Source organism: Notolepis coatsorum (assembly GCF_963971535.1).
Source record: "Notolepis coatsorum genome assembly, chromosome: 1".
In the NCBI taxonomy this organism is placed as follows: domain Eukaryota; kingdom Metazoa; phylum Chordata; class Actinopteri; order Aulopiformes; family Paralepididae; genus Notolepis; species Notolepis coatsorum.
In genome coordinates this window covers 200,530,812-200,552,333 of record NC_140165.1, presented here as the reverse complement: position 1 = coordinate 200,552,333, position 21,522 = coordinate 200,530,812, and the positions used below count along the sequence as shown (strand labels likewise).

The window sequence follows — 21,522 nt, the reverse complement described above, 5'->3', positions numbered from 1 at the left end:
CACCTTGGTGTGCGCGTCGGGACAGTGGCGGTGGCGAGGATGTCGTCCACCGGGTAGCCGCTGTCGGAGCCGAGGAACAGAGTGCGCGCCACACCTTGGTGTGCGCGTCGGAACAGAGGGACGCCTCGGGGTGCGTCTGCGAGGAGGAGTGTGCCAAGCACGAGGATCTGGAAGATGCGCGTCTGTGCGCTGGTACGGAGGAGCGTGCCAAGCTCGAGCGTCCTTGGAAGATGCGCGTTGCGCGCTGGTCTGGAGAGCGTGCCAAGCTCGAGGGTTCTTGGAAGATGCGCGTTGCGCGCTGGTCTGGAGAGCGTGCCAAGCTCGAGCGTCCTTGGAAGATGCGCGTTGCGCGCTGGTCTGGAGAGCGTGCCAAGCTCGAGGGTCCTTGGAAGATGCGCGTTGCGCGCTGAGGACTGGAGAGCGTCTGCGCTGGTCTGGATGTGCGTCAGGACGAACAGCTGCGCGGGGGTCTGCAGTGGAACGCTGGGGTGCCTCCCGTGGAAGTACAGGGAGCGCAGACCAGTCTCCCCCACAGGCAACGGCGACAGCTGGCGAAGGCTGGAGCAAACATCTCGACGCCGGAGAATGGAACAGCATAGGCAGACAGAGGATCTCCCGAAAGAGTCTAGATGTTTAGAGAATATGACTCGGCAAGTATACAACACGACCCCACGCCAAAACGAGGGGAAGCGCCCTGGTATTTAAAGCCCACAGGGGGACTAATTAGCCTGCCACCACAGGTGCGAGAGATAATAGAATATCGAACAGGTGTGGCCACTAAGGGTAAGGAACGAGAGGGTGGGGGCTAGAGAGAGTGAGTGAGAAGGGAAAATAAACAGTATAGAAGGGAAATAAACAGTATAGGCTTAAAGAAACAGAGAAAAGGTAGTGAGCAGCGGGCAAAACCTCACAATAACCCCAGAGCTGAAGGGAAAATATGCACCAACACAAAGAGCATGCTGGAGGATGTGTGGGAAGGAGGGGGCAAATCACACGCACATATTCTGGGGATGTCAGAAGCTGAAGGGGTATTGGGAGGAGATAGGGGAGGCAATGATCAGAATATTAGGATACGGGTTACCACAAACAGGACTGGTGCTTTACTTAGGAGACCTGACACACGAGGGAATACAAGGGGGGGACAAATATTTAATAAAGATAATGTTGATAGCGGCCAGAAAAGCAATAACGAGACTGTGGTACAAGGAAGACCCACCGACAATAGCACAATGGGTAGGAATAGTGGAAGAAATACAGGATATGGAGAGGATAACACACATGCTGAGGTTACAGGAAGAGAAATTTGAGGAAAGATTTGGAAAGTGGGAGGATTATAAAGGGAACGAAAACGACATCACAGAGGAAGAACCAAATGCAACACAAGAGGGCGAAGGGTAAAGGAGGAAAGAAGTTCAAGGAGGGTCTCTGAACCCATGTCACACACCTATGCTAAGTATCCTCCACCTAAGTATTTTCTATTTTTTTTGGGGTATTACAATTGTTTTATATTTTTATACTTTATTATTTATGTCTGTTTAACAGTGTCATATTAATATTCAGGGATGATGTGGTTTGTGTATGGGTGAATCAAAAGGCAAAGTGAAAGTTAATAAAAAAAAAAAAAAAAAAAAAAAAAAAAAAAGGACAGGACAAAGGATAAGGGAAGAAAGAAGCTCAAGTAGGGTCTCTGGACCCATATCACACATGCATGCCTTAGTCAGTATTTAACATCTTTGAGTAGGAATTATATTTGTATACCTGTTTAAGGGAGGTACACAATCAGCCTTTGTATTAAGTACCTGGAAAACAACTGTAGTGGAACCAGACAACTAACCATGATACCCATGTGACCATATATGTGCACTGCTTTTTTTGTTTTCATTGTGTTGTTAGTTTCTTTTTTTTTGTAAGTGCTGTTTGTCTATAAGTGTTAATAAAAATTTAAGTTTAAAAAAAGAAAAAAAAAGAAAACAAAATAAATGGACAAGAGAAAAATAAATCTCAATTTGGTCAGTATTGTCATTTGGACAAGCAAAGCCATTACTTTAAGTTGCAGGCAAGAAAGACAAGTCTGTCCACCACAAAAAAAAAAAAAAAAAAGATTTTTCGATTTTTTTTAAATTTCGATATTCGATATCGATTATTAAAATATATCGCGATATTTATCGTTATCGTTATATCGCCCAGCCCTACGACTAACTGTGAAATACGAAGTTATGATCTGGCAGCCTCATGACATCTGGGGCGGGATTATATCACTGACGTAATTGGCCCACAGACGTCAATCAGCTGCTCCACACCTACACTCTACACCTGACTTAACGAGAGAGGGAGAGGGAGAGAGAGAGAGAGAGAGAGAGAGAGAGAGAGAGAGAGAGAGAGAGAGAGAGAGAGAGAGAGAGAGAGAGAGAGAGAGAAAAAAAGCCAGGTAGGAACCGTGACATTGTATGGCTGTTGAAGAGTGGACAGGCATGAACTAGCAAGAATACCATGATGTCGTCTTTCTTCCCCATAGAAGTTTGTGGAACGGGAGAATTACGAATATTTTGAGCCCATGTTCAAAATGTTATGTTATCCAAAGTCTCTGATTATTGTTTCTTCTTCTTCTGAAACGTCCATACTATCTTTCCTCCCTAGATGAACTCAGACTTTTATATAAAAAGAAAAACAGCTGACTCTGAGTCATGTTTGGCTTATCTCTGGGTGTAATCGTTAATTAGGATTCAGGCATGCGATGTATCGACAAGCACTGACCTTGGATCAGCCCTGGGATGATAATGATGACTGTCAGCAGTTGCTGCTTAATCACATTCCTGATCTGAGATCAGTCAGGAAGGCCTTTTTTTCTTCTTTTTTTTTGGAGCACACTGATGAGAAAGGCAACATCAAAACAGTGGTGCATAGGGCCACATGGGGTTTGGATAGACAGAGGGATGGAGAGAGGGGGAGAATGATAGAGAGAGATGAGATGAGAATGGGATAACCACAGAGCAAAACTGAGCACTACAGAGAGAGAGAGCATGTTGGCTTAATAATTATTTTGCAGCTTAAACCATCCATGCCCAACAGGCTACTATTTTTGGCTCTGTTGGAATCTTGTTAGGTGTTCTTTCCCGACAGAAGAATAGCCAAATTTTTACATTCGGTAGGACATTTACATACAACATCAACATGAGTGCCTTGGGTTGTGTGTCTTGTGTTCCATAACCTCCACCAGGGTTAAAATCCATAACCTCCACCAGGGTTAAAATCCATAACCTCCACCAGGGTTAAAATCCGTCAGGGTTATAATCCATAACCTCCACCAGAAATATCTGCGTGACATTGTCGTCATCTGGCTGCTGGCTGCTGACAGACGAGTGTCTCATCTCAGAAGGATCCGCCCCTTCCTGACAAAAGAAGCCACCCAACTCCTTGTCCAATCAACAGTCATCTCCCGCCTCGACTACTGCAACGCAATCCTTGCTGGCCTTCCGGCCACTGCCACAAAACCTCTTCAACTCATTCAGAACGCAGCGGCCCGTCTGATCTCAAACCTACCGAAGTCAGCCCATGTCACCCCACTTCTTAGGAACCTGCACTGGCTCCCCATTGCTGCACGAATCCGCTTCAAGGCCCTCAACCTGGCATACCGTGCGGCAAAGGGAACCGCTCCCGCCTACCTCCGGTCAATGGTCTCTAACTACAAACCCTCAAGACCCCTACGCTCTGCATCTTCTGGCCATCTATGACCCCACTCCTATCCAAGCTCCCGGAGGGTCATCAAGGAGAAGCCGCCTTTTCTCAGTCATTGCCCCACAATGGTGGAATGAACTGACCACCCCAGTTAGGACAGCCGAAACCCATCCAATCTTTCTCCGTCGACTAAAGACGCACTTCTTCAACCATTATCTGAGATAAAATTTAAAGAAGAAATAATAAAGCGTCAGCTAAATGACTAAATGTAAATGTCATCCACCACAGCCTTGTAGTTGGTGAGATTAGCTCAGGACACACACACACACACACACACACACACACACATACACACACACACACACACACACACACACACACACAATGTGCACGGTGAAAACAAGCTGCTGAACCTCATCCTCTCAGTCAAACATCAGCCACAACACCTGATTTCTTCAGGAACCGATTTTATCTGAAGGAGCTTCCCATAACCTTCTGACAAACTTCCTGAGAAACATCCGCCTGGCCCCAGACTTCAGGAACAGCTGGTGATGACCAGAAAGACACATAGCATCCCTTCCTCTCCTCTAACATGTATTTACCACCTTTCTCTGCACAAGGCGGGTTTTATGTAACACTTTTATTACGTAAACATGCCAATTACGTGGGTAATTCGAAAGTAAACGCACACATTTCAGCCACACACACGTCACTGACACACTGGACGCAGCGGTCCAATATATATATATATATTTTAAATCCACTCACCATTTGATGTACTTCTTTACGAAGAAATAGTGTCCCAGTCCCTTCAGATCAAAATAATTGTAAAAGAGCAATTGTAAATAAAATCCATCCTTCGATATTTCGTTCAATGTTGTAAATACAAAAATGCAAACACAGTCTTTTGTGAAACGTTCCATTTTTGGGACTGTAGAAACTGGTCACCCAAGCGATTCAAGTCAACACAAAAGCATTGCCAACTCGACCGATCTCATCTTCCATTGAATATTCCGACTCGAGACACTAATCCCATTCCCATGGAAAGTGTAAACAATAGCAATGACGCCGTGCTTCGTACCTCTCTTGCTAACTTTGAACACCCGATACCTACAGCAGCAGACTTACATGATGCACGGCCAGCAATACATGCGATTGGTTTGCATACTTCCCGTTAGCCACAGCACCTGGTCTACAAGGTCTACAATGTTTGCAGCAACATCCATAATTCTTTGCTAAAAAATTATTACCTATTAGCTATTAGCTAGCTACAACAACATTAGCCTACAGTCAGCAATACGGCAACACAGGTTACGTTCAACAACACTATACTTCAACTTTACTAGCTAGAGAACAATAAAGATCTTAAAAGATGAATGAATTATTATTATATTAGGCTAATCTCTTCTTCTTTTCTCTATCACTCTCTCTTCAAGTTGTTCACGCACTTGAATCATCAGTGTCTGGTGATGACGACGTCACATCAAGAAAAATCAAGAACAATAGCCAGGTGACCCAGGTCTTCTTCTGATTGGTGCCAAACGGTGTTACACCACACACACAGTAAAAGCTGTCAATCAAAACGAAACCAGGCCTCCCGGGTGTGCAATTAGAATATAATCCAATAAAAATAGCTATTTGGCGTGAATTCACTACACCATTGACTTACGTTGGCCACAATGCCGGCCTCACTATTATTATTTTTTTTTTTTTTTTTTTTTTTTTATTATTGCAAAACAAAATTGTTAAAAGTCAGTACTCCACACACAATGCATAATGAAACTAACAATTAAGGTGGCTAAAATGACATGCAAGTACAGTAACAGAAAACAAAAAAAAGTATATAATAATATTTTACCGTATACAGTGTATATCCAACGAAATTACCAATTGTACCAATGTCTTATACAGGATATACTCCTAATACCTATTATCTAAAACCCTACACACATATGCTCCAGCTCGAACCCCCCCCTCCCGGACCCCTCCTTGGATAGTACCACCATTATCCCTCACTCCTAACCAGACACCACCATTATAAGCTAGCTTTTATTCTCTCCACCACTTCTAACCACATTGACATTTTGGATTCGTTGAGTCCCAGAATTCTTGCTGTAGATATTTCTTGATAAATCACATCGAGATATGTAAGAAACCAAACCTTTCGGCACATTTTTTCCGGTTGAAACCAGCGTGATGCGATCAGTTTTTTAGCTACTGTGATACCCGATAAAACCAATCTCTTTAGCTGTGGATTTACTGCAAACTCAAAAACATCATTCAATAGTAATACAGAGGGGTGTACTGGTATATTCCAAGATACGAGTTTTGATAATTGATGGGTCACATCTTTCCAGAATGCCTTAACTGGTGGGCAGTCCCAATACATGTGCATAAATGTTCCTTCGTCTCCATTTGTACATTGGGAGCATTTTGAGTCTTGTTTGAGACCCATTCTGTTCAGTCTTATAGGAGTCAAGTATGTCCTGTGAATATAGTTAAGATTGATTTGTTGATGGTCCGGGTTCCTTGATGTAAGACGGACATTTGCCCATGCTCCTTGCCAATCAAAGTCACTTTCCAGGTCTGGTATATGATATCCCTCCTCCAGACAGAGTCTAGTTGGAGGGTTTCATACGAGGACATTAGTAATTGATAATAAAAACCTGATACAAAACCTCTCGATGTCTCTCTTTCATAGAAGAATTTGTGGTATCTGTGGTGTTCAACTGGTATGTCTAATGGAACACTGTGAGACTTCAAACATAGCTGTAACTGTATGTAAAAAAGCCATGTGGACTCGGTGAGATTACATTTTGTGCATATTTCTCCATAACTACAAAAACCCTGGTTGTTAAAAACATCCCCTAGTGAGTGTATGCCTTGCTCTTCCCATATAGGGAATCTTATAGGACGTTTTTCAATTAACACTTTGGGTGCCGGCCAAAAATCCGGAAAATGACTGTGGGTTGCCAGGATTCCTGGACGATTCTAGCATATCTCATGATCTTAGCGGAGCTATTTCTATATTTTATATTATAACTATGGGGAAATGGTTGGGCTCATTTGAAGACGACAAGTTGATGTACATAATGCAAAAAACCGTTTGTTTCTGCATGTCTTCGTTCGTTCACAATTACAAGTTAAAGAACGTCAACAAAAGATAAAAGTGGAGGTAAATTATTTAGAACAGAAGTTACAGGCACTTTTATGAAAGGTGTGCCGGCGGGGTGATAATAGGTACTGAACGTGTTATAAAGCAATTTAGACTGGGATGGATGGATGGATGGTTTGATTGATTGATTGTTTGACAGATTGTTTTATTGGTTTGATTGATAGAATGTTTTATTGTTTTGTTGATCGTTTGATTCATAGATTGATTTGTTTGATTGATTGATTACTTTGTTGGTCGTTTGATTGATAGAATGTTTGATTGTTTTGTTGGTAATTTGCTTGATAGAATGTTTGATTGTTTTGTTGATCGTTTGATTCATAGATTGATTTGTTTGATTGATTGATTACTTTGTTGGTCATTTGATTGATAGAATGTTTGATTGTTTTGTTGATAGTTTGATTCATAGATTGATTTGTTTGATTGATTACTTTGTTGGTCATTTGATTGATAGAATGTTTGATTGTTTTGTTGATAGTTTGATTCATAGATTGATTTGTTTGATTGATTGATTACTTTGTTGGTCGTTTGATTGATAGAATGTTTTATTGTTTTGTTGATCGTTTGATTCATAGATTGATTTGTTTGATTGATTGATAGAATGTTTGATTGTTTTGTTGATCGTTTGATTCATAGATTGATTTGTTTGATTGATTGATTACTTTGTTGGTCGTTTGATTGATAGAATGTTTGATTGTTTTGTTGGTAATTTGCTTGATAGAATGTTTGATTGTTTTGTTGATCGTTTGATTCATAGATTGATTTGTTTGATTGATTGATTACTTTGTTGGTCATTTGATTGATAGAATGTTTGATTGTTTTGTTGATAGTTTGATTCATAGATTGATTTGTTTGATTGATTGATTACTTTGTTGGTCGTTTGATTGATAGAATGTTTGATTGTTTTGTTGATCGTTTGATTCATAGATTGATTTGTTTGATTGATTGATTACTTTGTTGGTCGTTTGATTGATAGAATGTTTGATTGTTTTGTTGATCGTTTGATTCATAGATTGATTTGTTTGATTGATTGATTACTTTGTTGGTCGTTTGATTGATAGAATGTTTGATTGTTTTGTTGGTAATTTGCTTGATAGAATGTTTGATTGTTTTGTTGATCGTTTGATTCATAGATTGATTTGTTTGATTGATTGATTACTTTGTTGGTCATTTGATTGATAGAATGTTTGATTGTTTTGTTGATAGTTTGATTCATAGATTGATTTGTTTGATTGATTGATTACTTTGTTGGTCGTTTGATTGATAGAATGTTTTATTGTTTTGTTGATCGTTTGATTCATAGATTGATTTGTTTGATTGATTGATTACTTTGTTGGTCGTTTGATTGATAGAATGTTTGATTGTTTTGTTGATCGTTTGATTCATAGATTGATTTGTTTGATTGATTGATTACTTTGTTGGTCGTTTGATTGATAGAATGTTTGATTGTTTTATTGATTGTTTGATTCATAGATTGTTTGATTGATTGATTGATTGATTGACAGTCCGACTGACTGACAAACTTGAAATGCAGTAATACTATTATATCGATCAGGTGAGAATATATTGTATTGATCAGGTTAGTAGATATTGTACCGATCAGGTATTATAGATCATGTGCATGCAATAAACTAAACAAAAAAACATTTTGACTGTTTCTCATTCATGTACTGTGCATAATCTGCTCCTGTGTTGTAGACACTGTGTTGCTCTGTACCTACCCGTTTTCCAATTTATTCGTCCATACATGATAAACACATTCATAAAGTAATAATATCTTGTATTGATAATATATCAATTAGTTTCACCTGGAAATACTACTACCTCATCAACCACCATGCCTGGCGCTAATGAACAAGTAAGTTATAACTACTGGTGTAGGTCCAGACAACATTATTATAAAATACAGAATACTTTACAATGCAGAAAACTTGAAACTTTGATGCCATGAACATTTGTATTGTAAAATATGTTCAATAAACTGGGTGACAAGTCATCAGTACCAACCATTGTTGCTGTGCATTATATGCTGGTAACATTCACAGTATAGGATTATGGTAATTTACCAAGACAATACCTTATAAAAAGTGAACACTGTGATGATAACCAACCATTGTTTCAGTGCATTTAGGAGTTTGTTGGTAACATTCACAGTATAGGATTATGGTAATTTACCAAGACAATACCTTATAAAAAGTGAACACTGATGATAACCAACCATTGTTTCAGTGCATTTAGGAGTTTGTTGGTAACATTCACAGTATAGGATTATGGTAATTTACCAAGACAATACCTTATAAAAAGTGAACACTGTGATGATAACCAACCATTGTTTCAGTGCATTTAGGAGTTTGTTGGTAACATTCACAGTATAGGATTATGGTAATTTACCAAGACAATACCTTATAAAAAGTGAACACTGGAGGATAATCAACCATTGTTTCAGTGCATTTAGGAGTTTGTTGGTAACATTCACAGTATAGGATTATGGTAATTTACCAAGACAATACCTTATAAAAAGTGAACACTGGAGGATAATCAACCATTGTTTCAGTGCATTTAGGAGTTTGTTGGTAACATTCACAGTATAGGATTATGGTAATTTACCAATACAATACCTTATAAAAAGTGAACACTGGAGGATAATCAACCATTGTTTCAGTGCATTTAGGAGTTTGTTGGTAACATTCACAGTATAGGATTATGGTAATTTACCAAGACAATACCTTATAAAAAGTGAACACTGTGATGATAACCAACCATTGTTTCAGTGCATTTAGGAGTTTGTTGGTAACATTCACAGTATAGGATTATGGTAATTTACCAAGACAACACCTTATAAAAAGTGAACACTGGAGGATAATCAACCATTGTTTCAGTGCATTTAGGAGTTTGTTGGTAACATTCACAGTATAGGATTATGGTAATTTACCAAGACAATACCTTATAAAAAGTGAACACTGGAGGATAATCAACCATTGTTTCAGTGCATTTAGGAGTTTGTTGGTAACATTCACAGTATAGGATTATGGTAATTTACCAATACAATACCTTATAAAAGGTGAACACTGGAGGATAATCAACCATTGTTTCAGTGCATTTAGGAGTTTGTTGGTAACATTCACAGTATAGGATTATGGTAATTTACCAAGACAATACCTTATAAAAAGTGAACACTGGCTGATGATAACCAACCATTGTGTCAGTGCATTTAGGAGTTTGTTGGTAACATTCACAGTATAGGATTATGGTAATTTACCAAGACAATACCTTATAAAAAGTGAACACTGGAGGATAACCAACCATTGTTTCAGTGCATTTAGAAGTTTGCTGGTAACATTCACGTCACATGAACTACAGGGCATATCTTACTTGGTCTCTCGCATCGATGACTGCATTGTCCATTGATAAATGGATGAAGCGCCAGATGATCTGTGGACCAAAAAATATCCAATACATGCTTCCAAAGTATATAAATAATAGGCCAATGGACTGCATTAGAAAAGTGTGGTATGTTACCTACAGTATATACTTTTATAAACTGGGTGACTGTCAGCAACCATTGGTTCTGTGCAAACGGTAAAAATGAGGGGGGAAAAAGATAAATAAAAAAAAAACTATATACACACACAATGCAAATTATGAATGGAGTCGATACAGCTAGATCGCTAACATAACGTCTCATCTGCAAGTGGTCCAAACATGCCTATGCAATATCGACAACCGTGGCCCAAATACATGTGTTCAACGCATTTGTCTTGTACAGAAAACAGTGCAACTACCCATACACTATACTATACTATACTATACTACAATATACTATACTATACTATACTACACTATACTATACTACACTCAGCTAGCTATACTATGTACCGGTACACATGGTTCTGTCTGTATCACACAATGATGGATTATTTAGAAGTAATCTGTACTTCTGTGTGCCGGATTATTTAGAAGTAGTCTGTACTTCTGTATGACAACTAATAAAGAAACTATTTAGAGAAATCCCTCTTTGTGTGGTACAGAGCGAAGCATTTGTCACGATGCAGGGGGACTTTGCACGATGTGCAAAAATATCTGGTCTCACTCCTGATGCCACGCCTACTGCAGACACGACATTTCCTACACGGTAGCTTTTTCTTCGGGGTGGCTTTGTATGCAACCATTACATGCTTCACAAAGCCACCCACTAATCTGCTCTGCGGGTCCCCCAGTGGGGCCCTAGGGTCGACACGCCCCACCTGCTCAGCCCCTGCCTCCTCCTCATCCCCACCCCTGTAACGTTCGGGAGACTATCATCCTTAGGATTGTCTCCCACTGTCTACCTGGGTCACTCCTGTTGTTATTGTTCACCTTGTATGTCACCACTGATTGCTGTCATCACTAATTGTCTGTCACACCTGGGTGCTGTCATTGGCTGTCAGACTGCTGCTCCTCATTGACAGCGTGGAATGTTGAGAATGTGACGTATTTAACATTTGCTCTATTCCTTGTTCTTTGCTAGAGCTTCACCTAATACTACGGACGTACCTACCGCTGGACAAGCACAGACAGATATTCTTCTCCCTGTTATTGTTAATGCTTTCCCCTGTTAATAAACAGTACAACTGTTTTGATATAGTAATACATTCTCCGTCTCGTTCTTCTACCTCGACAACTTGGAAGTCACTTACCCGTTCGTAACACACCCCCTGCCTCCTCCCCTGCCTCCTCCCCTGCCTCCACCCCTGCCTCCGCCTCCGCCTCCATCTCCGCTGTCACCCCAGGAATCTTCTTCTCCTTACCGTCTGTGTAGGTCCGCGCCACAGCCCTGGTGAACCGGAAGAGGTTGGAGTAATGCCCTTGTGGGTGCTTTTTTTTGTACAAGACAAAAGCGTTGAACATACATATTTGGATCAGATACATCACAAACTTTTTGGTCCACTTTCCAGTCTTACGTGTAACCGGATAGTACGATATATTCTGATCCAGCTGATCGACGCCGTTCATGAATTTATTGTACTCCATGATTGATGATGGCTTGAGCATCTCCACCCTCAGCGCTTTGCCCTTCTTCTGCTTCTGCCACACCATCGCCTTTTCCATGGTGTCCTGGAAGTAAGACTTGATACCATAGCGGGTGGGCTTGTTTGGGTTGTAGACCCGGAAGGTCAGGCAGCCTCGCCATGCCATCACCCCCTCGTCAATGGCGAGCTCGCGTTCAGGCTGGTACAGCTCCTTGCACCTCGCGTTTACATGGTCGACTACAGGGCGTACTTTGCACAATTTGTCTCTAACTTCCAGGGAAGTATTGTCCGCAAAGTGGAGGAATCGCCAGATCAATTGAAACCTGTTGCGTGGCATGGTCTCAGAGTAGTACGGTGTGTGCATCATGTCGTCAGTGGTCCACATCTGGTCCACGCGAGGCTTCCGCAGGACACTGCTAAGGAAATTGAGTCCGAGGAACTTCTTCAGCTCCTTCAATGTGAGGGGCTTCCAAAGCAGTGCCCTGCTACTGGTTAGCGTGGGGTCCAGCCGGGCAATGGACTGCTCAGCGTAGAGGTTGGACTGGGCAACAATAGAGTTCAGAAAAGCATCTGTCAGGAACAGATCCATCCATTTCGCAGGCCGGTAAGATCTGAGTGCCTTGGCGTCCTGGAGCAACCCCGGTTGGGCTGTGAAGGGGATCCTTTGAGGCACCCAGCCCTCACGAGACCAGGCATTCTCCTCTTCCTGGCGGATCGCAGCCCTGCTCTTCGCTCCTCCACGTCGCACGCCACGACCTGTCAATTATACAAATATACTATAACACCCCTACTGTAGACATTCATATGCCACGTAGTTACAAACTGTGTGAGTGAATGAGTGAGTGTGTGTGGGGTTCAGATGTCAGAGCTGGACGTGGTGTGGGGGTCAGAGGTCAGAGCTGGAAGTGGTGTGCAGAGTGAGGCCAACTTACCGCTCTTAGATGTGCGTTTCCGCCCTGCAACGGGTTCCGGCATGTCCAGACTAGCATCCAGTTCTAGAATCACATGATGTAATACATTACACTAGGGCAACGTATTGTCATTGTATTTACCACCATCACCACCAGACCAGGCCCTGCAGCAGCCAGTCACCACCAGGCCCAGGCCCTGCAGCAGCCAGTCACCACCAGGCCCAGGCCCTGCAGCAGCCAGTCACCACCAGGCCCAGGCTCTAGCAGCAGCCAGTCACCACCAGGCCCAGGCTCTAGCAGCAGCCAGCTACCACCAGGCCCAGGCTCTAGCAGCAGCCAGTCACCACCATGTACAATTACCTGCAGGAGTAGAATGTGATCCCATGTCGTTGCCAGTCTCAGCGTCACTATCGGCAGGGTCTGCGCCAGATTCTGAATTGGATTAAATTCATTCAGTAAGTAAGTCTCATAAAACACAATAGTAATACATTTACACATACATAAATGTAGTTAGTACATACCCAAGCATGTTGGTGTATTGGCCCCGGATTCGGTTTCGGAGCCTGTATGAACACAAAATAAATCAGCGGCCATTGTACATCAAAGCATGTACATGTGTGTGTGTTGTAATCAATGGAATTTTACATATGCTACACAACCATGCATTTAAATATAGGCCTCACCATGTGCCCATGCCATTGTGTGTGTGTATGTGTGTGCTGTAATCAATGGAATTTGCATATAGAGGCCTCACCATGTACTGCGAAGTTCAAAGGTGTTGGAGAGGATTCATGCCTTTTGATCTTGTGTGTGTGTGTGTACACACACTGCACACACACACACACATACACACACATCAAAGGGCATGGACACATGGTGAGGCCTGCATCTACACACACATCCATGTAACCTAAATGTAGACAACTTCAAAGGGCTGGCATCTACACACACACACACACATCCATGCAACCCGTGCAGCACATGGCCATCAACTATATCGATTTGAACATAAAACAATATTCACATTGCAACATGATACCACATTGATAGCTACACACTTCAAATGGCATGCACATGCACACACACACACACACATACACACACACATCAAATGGCATGGGGTGAGGCATCTACACACACACATCCATGTAACTAAAGGTAGACAAACTTCAAAGGGCTGGCATCTACACACACACACACACACATCCATGCAACCCGTGCAGCACATGGCCATCAACTATATCGATTTGAACATAAAACAATATTCACATTGCAACATGATACCACATTGATAGCTACACACTTCAAATGGCGTGCACATGCACACACACACACACACATACACACACACATCAAATGGCATGGGGTGAGGCATCTACACACACACACACACATCCATGTAACTAAAGGTAGACAAACTTCAAAGGGCTGGCATCTACACACACACACACACATCCATGCAACCCGTGCAGCACATGGCCATCAACTATATCTATTTGAACATAAAACAATATTCACATTGCAACATGATACCACATTGATAGCTACACACTTCAAATGGCGTGCACATGCACACACACACACACATACACACACATCAAATGGCATGGGGTGAGGCATCTACACACACACACACATCCATGTAACTAAAGGTAGACAAACTTCAAAGGGCTGGCATCTACACACACACACACACACATCCATGCAACCCGTGCAGCACATGGCCATCAACTATATCGATTTGAACATAAAACAATATTCACATTGCAACATGATACCACATTGATAGCTACACACTTCAAATGGCGTGCACATGCACACACACACACACACATACACACACACATCAAATGGCATGGGGTGAGGCATCTACACACACACACACATCCATGTAACTAAAGGTAGACAAACTTCAAAGGGCTGGCATCTACACACACACACACACACATCCATGCAACCCGTGCAGCACATGGCCATCAACTATATCGATTTGAACATAAAACAATATTCACATTGCAACATGATACCACATTGATAGCTACACACTTCAAATGGCGTGCACATGCACACACACACACACACACATACACACACACATCAAATGGCATGGGGTGAGGCATCTACACACACACACACATCCATGTAACTAAAGGTAGACAAACTTCAAAGGGCTGGCATCTACACACACACACACACACATCCATGCAACCCGTGCAGCACATGGCCATCAACTATATCGATTTGAACATAAAACAATATTCACATTGCAACATGATACCAATTACCACGTCGACCACCACCACGTCGTCTCATGCCCAGCATGCAACTATTATCACTTACATTGATAGCTACACACTTCAAAGGGCCACTTCAAAGGGCGTGCACATGCACACACACACACACACACACACACACACACAAGACCATTACAACCTAACGTGTAGCACATGGTGGCCTGTACATGCCTATATCCTATATCATTCAACTATCGATTTGAACATGCACGTAAAACAATATTCACATTGCATTAGTAAACATGACGTACCGTTGCCCCGTCGACCACCACCGCGTCCCACGTCTGAATCGTGCGATGAATCAGACTCATAACACCTCCGACCCAAGCCGAGATCATCGTCAGATGATTCCGGAGCTAGAATATAATAAATGCATATCAGCGTTGGTTTGGCGAACTAACGTTACATAGTCACAGAATAAGTGTAACTGAGGGGTACAATTCCCTGACTGTATTAATCAAGTATTGGTATCATTAAACCACTACCGTCTTATGTACATTACTGGCCATACCGTACACAAGTATATGATGAGAACTCCTCCACAATGACACGGTTTCCACACAAAGTACTCGTTTAGAAGAATATTTATTAACAGCAAATATTATTACATAATATACTTTACTTAGATTGCGCTTATAAGGCAAAGAATGTGCGTAGGCAAATCAATAATGAATGTTAGGAATTATCTAGGGAATAATGATAGGGGGGTTACTACCGGTTGTAAGCCAGCAGGGGGAGGCAATGCTCTACTGCAAAGTCAATGGTTCCACGGAGCTTCAACAAGCCCTGCTCGGGGGGGGGGCGGTATTACTCCCTGGAGCAGCGGACGAAAAGGCAGCCGCTGTAATCCCAGTGTGCGCGCCGCACAGGTAGAACCGGTCAGCCTCTGGTCCAATAGAGACAGGCTTGAATGATGTCCTCACGGGCAGGTCCCACAGCAGTGGGTGTAGACGATTATTATCCGCTCCAACAACCTGGTCAAAGCAATAAGAATAATACTCCAGCCGGAAAGGGGCTCTGCAATCACCGGTGTAAATCCTCCGGTGCACGGTGGTTCACAGTTGAACTTGACGTTACTATCCTATTCGCACGCGGCTATAAGTGCTCTATTTAGACACACAATTACTCACTTCACGTGGTCTTTGACTCGTAATGAAGGCTTTTACTAGTAAGGAGCGAACGATACGTTGAACAAACGTATTAGGATAAAATACGACTCTATTTTGGGGCAATACGGGCCCTACTTCACCGCACGTTGCATAGTGGGTGAGGCGTCACTTGGGTAACTGAACTGAACAAGACTGAACTCCAACTCGAACTAAAAGGAAGTTCTGTATTCGCCTGCGCCATATTTATATGTACGGGGAATAATCTAGTGCCAGCCTCCTCACTGTCTCGTAGCCCTGGGCAGAAGCGGGCATGTTGAGACAAGCCTTGACGGTAGCTTTGAAGTCGGCTCTAGGGGCACGGCACTGGCGCTGGTGGCACGCCATCCAATAGGAGAATGAAATATTATGGTCTGTGTAACTAGGCTAAAGGGATATTCCGTGTATATGTACAAAGAATACACAAGGGATATCAAACGATATACAAATATTATGCAATATATATCAATCAATAAATACATATATTCGGTTTAATCTGACCCTTTGTAACAATAAGCGTTAGGTAAATCATCAAATACACGTTTCACACACACACATATATATATATATATATATATAAGACCGTGTAATTACCTGGTGGTTCCCAATCGGCGCTCCCATCAGATTCGTGGGCGGTCGAATCGCTGTCCCCTGACTCGCATGAAGAAGCTATGACCACAGCGGCAGCCTTCCTCTTCCTCGAACTGCGTCGGGTAGAGCCGCTCCCGGTCCCGGGGTGAGACGCGTTACTGGGCCCAGCAACGGTCTCACGGCTCTCTCCGATCGGAGCTACCAAAGTCGTTGGTGCTGCTGCTACTCGAACAACCGCGGGTCCAAACGCCAGCTTCGTCTGAACAAAGCGACCCGCCGCCGGATTGTCCCCTCGCTTACCTACACTACGTCTCTTCATACTGATCTAATAATCTAAATGAAACTACTAACTGATCAAACTACTATTACTACTACTGAAATATACTACCTAGACTACACACTAATCCCTCGAATAGTACTACTACTTAGCACGACTAAGTACTTTCTAAAGCACAGCTGAAACCTTACAATTAGTCTGATACTACCACTATACTGTATAACACTATAAATATAGACTATAGGCTGATCTCAATTCAAATATCTCTCTCAATCTCTCTCTCTCTATCGCTCTATCTATCTCTCTCTCTCTCTCTCCTCCAAAACCTCGTCGATTCTGGGATCGCGCTAACGTTTTATACCTGTGGTTACATTGGCCAGGTATGCTGGCCAATCAAATGCCAGATTCATTGTGGGGTACAATATTCCCCCTATTGTGATAGTGTTAGAAAATAGGGGGACACTGCCACCTAGTGAAATTTGAGAGGAAATGCAGTTTCCGGTTCAAATTTTCTGCCAAAAGCTCGGCGGTGAAGTTCAGACGGGGAAAATCGAAAAAAGATGTAAACAGATCAAAGACGCTGTACAGCGTCTTCGGCACCTTGAGCATGGCCGGGAAAGACGTGAAAAGACGTTTCCTGGCAGTTAAAGTGTTAAGAGTGCATTGTTATTGAATAAGGGAGTGTGATTGTGCCATTTTTGTGGGTTAGGATATTTTTTTTGTGTTTCACGCCATATCCGGATCGCATGGGTAATTATGGGGCCAAATTTCCGCTCACAGTGCTTGATAGTAGTTTAGTGTGTGCTATGTCCTTCAGTCTATGTGGGGCTACTATGTTTTCTTCCAATTTTCTCCAGGATACTAATGCTTGGGGATCAAACCATATTGTCAATGGTCTTAATGTATACGCCTTAAAATATTGGAAAAAATCTGGAACTGCCATGCCACGTCTGCTTTATTTCTCTGTGCGGTGGATCTTTTTATACGTGGTGGTTTGTTATTCCAAATAAATTTGTATGTGGAGGAGTGTAATCTTTTCCAGTAACCCTCTGGAGGGGGTAACGGTAGCATTGAACTGATGAAGTTGATTCTAGGTAGTACATCCATCTTAACTATTGATACCCTTGCCTGTACTGAGTTTTTAAGTTTTGCCCACCTGTCCAGGTCGTCTTTGATTTTGTTCTGTATTTTTGTGTAATTGTGCTTCACCGTTTGTCTTATGGTGGGAAATATTTCCACACCCAAGCATCTAAAATGTTTTACCATAGGTATCTCACCTGGGAGGGTTGTATCTTTTTTTGCATGGGTGTTAAGTGGAAGGAAAGCCGACTTCGGCCAATTTATTTTAAATCCCGATAGATCACCAAAGTTCTCAATCAACTTGAGTAGATGAGGCAATGTGGTGTTGGGGCTTTGCATGAACAATATTACGTCGTCCGCATATAAACTAATTTTATGTTGTGTGCCCTTGATTACGATTGGTTCTATGGATTGGGATTGTCTTATATATTGTGCTAAAGGCTCTAATGATACATCGAATAGTCCGGGACTAAGAGGGCAACCCTGTCTGGCTGAGCGTGATACCGGAAAGATTTCGGAGATGAATGTACCTGTTGTAATCATGGCCGATGGGTCTTTGTATAATACTTTAATCATATCAATGAATCCTTTTCCTAACCCCATCCTTTCTAATACTGCCCATAGATACGACCATTCCAGCCTGTCAAAGGCTTTCATAGCATCCAGGGACAGCATCGCCTTAGGTATGGTGTCGTCCTTGTCTGCATCTAGTACGTGCAGTATTCGTCTTATGTTATCAGTGATCAGGCGACCTCTTATGAAGCCAGTTTGGTCCGGATGAACTAAAGACGTCATATGCTTTTGTAATCTGATGGCTAATACCTTAGAGTACAGTTTGATATTGGTTCCGAGGAGGCTTAAGGGTCTGTAACTACCGCACTCGGTGGGGTCTTGAGAAGGACTGAAATGAGTGCAATATTGTCGTTTTTATGGAAGCTCCCCTCCTTGACTGAGTATAAGATCATATTTAGTAATAAGGGTCCAATTATGTCCCAACAAGAAAGGTACATTTCTGATGGGATACCGTCTCTTCCAGGAGCCTTACCATTTTGCATTTCGGATATGGCCTTCTTGAGTTCCTCTAGTGTGATCGGTGTTTCTAACTGTTTAGCGTCATCCTCTGAAAGTTTAGGGAGAATAATTTGATTAAGATATGTGTCCATTTTGTATTGATCGAAGGTCGTTTCTGATTTATATAAGTCGGAGTAGAATTCTTTGAATGTATCGTTTATTGTTTTGGGGTCTGTTTCAAGTACTTGTTGTGCTCTAATGGTAGTTATATCTGCAAATTTTGCATTAATTCTTAATCGCATGGCTAATAGGTGACTAGGCTTAGAACCTTGGGAGTACTGCTGTTGTCTTGTGCTGCGTATTTGCATTTCCGATTGTTGTCTGTATATGGCATTGATCTCTGTTTTTAGTACGTTAACTTGATTTTCTAGTCTAGTTGAGTTGTTGTATTTTAAAGAATTAAATAACGTTGAGTAAAGCGTTTCCAGTTCAGACAGTTTTGTGCATTGATTTTTGCGCAATATGGAGGAAAATCTATCAGTGAAATCCTTGATCATACCCTTTACCGACATCCATATTATTCTGGGGTCTTGCACCGAGTTTGCATTCTCCCGTAGGAATACTATGAGAGCTTCTTTGAGTTGTGTAATGAATTCCTTGTTATTAAGCAGCATCGAATTAAAACGCCATCTTGGGGCCCGGGAAGATAGTATACCAAATGTTGCTTTTAGGAGTAAATAACAGTGATCTGATAGTGCATTGGGTATCATTTCCACTTCATATTTATCAAATAGTCTCGGGGATGCAAAGACATAATCAATTCTGGATAATGTGTTATGTCTCGCCGATCGACAAGAGTACTTTCGGGTCGTGGGATTACGTGAACGCCATAAATCATTTACACCTGTAATCTTTGACCAATCCTTTAATGCTTTAGATGCATTTTTTTGTTCGCTGGAAAAGGCGAGGTAAGATTTGTCCATCCTTGGATTCCAAATGGCATTAAAATCTGCACCTATTATAAATGAGTAATCGGGATGGTTTAACATTTCATCGGTTAGTGTAGTGAAGAAACCCTCTTCGTACAAATTTGGGGCATATACCGCTGCCAACGCTATTTTCCTGTTATTGTGTACAATCCTAGCTATAGTTATACGCCCATCCGCATCCGACCATACCCCCTTCACTATTATTGAATGAGCTGTCTGTACTTGGAATTTTTTTTTAAGGGATCAGAATAACCGCCATGTGCAATTTTTTTATTCACAGAGGGAAATATAGATTTCAAATGAAAATAAATATTTCTAAAAAATAAATGAATAAAAATAAAAAACAATTTGTGTATTACTAGTGAAGCACTGCTTCACGAGTATTCATGCAGAAACCTCCACTGGTATGGTGTGCCCTATCCAGCGAAGATGTTTTTTTACTGATTGAGTTAGTGTAGTTGAGGCTGTCTGTGTGGGGGACTCGATCTTCCCAGGTCAGGCCGAGGATCCTTTGTAGGCAACGGATGTGGAAGGCATCCAGGTTGGTGATGTGCCGGCGGTATGGGGTCCAGAATTCTGCTCCATAGAGCAGAGTGGAGAGACATACTGCGTTGTAAACGGCAACCGTGGTGCCACACACACACACACACACACACACACACACACACACACACACACACACACACACACACACACACACACACACACACACACACACACACACACGCATGCACACACACACACACAACACACACACACACACACACACACACACACACACACACACACACACACACACACACACACACACACTACAAACTTTGCTTTCGATATTTAGTTTTTATGTTTTGTATTGATATTGCAATTGGCTAATGACTCTGTCTTAGATGTGCACATTTCATTGGTGAGTCTAGGAATGTAACCTATGTTCTGATTGGTTTGTTGTCAATTAGGTTTTTACATTTTTACATTTTACTGGTATTTTAGCTCCATTGTTCTTTTTGTCACGTAACCTTGACAAAGTCACGTCACGTGTTGGTTTCACTTGTATCAATAAAAAACATTAAAGAACATCCATCAGCCTCCAAGAGTAGCTGCATCTTTCTCCCATACTCATTGTTTCCAAGTCTCCAGTGCATTTTTGATCTGGCTCAATCGGCAGCATTGCTATTATACTCCTTACTGATGGATAGACTAAATAGCTAAAAACAGTTCATACTACATGGTTACATTTGAATTGTGATAGTGAACTTATTATCATGTATTACAGGTGTTATTCATACTAGCAGGAACTTACAGTAAGAGGATTGCCACAGTGATAGATGTGTGCTAAAGGGACGGCAGATCAATTATCACTTGTCATTCCTC

At 41.9% G+C, this 21,522-nt stretch overlaps 1 protein-coding gene across 1 annotated transcript in view; it reads left to right on the top strand.

Annotated features, from left to right (window-relative positions):
• ankrd13b (ankyrin repeat domain 13B) overlaps positions 1–21,522 on the top strand; it is a gene marked incomplete at its 3' end in the record, with an annotated part of 252,431 nt that overhangs the window by 121,516 nt on the left and 109,393 nt on the right. The window lies entirely within an intron of this gene.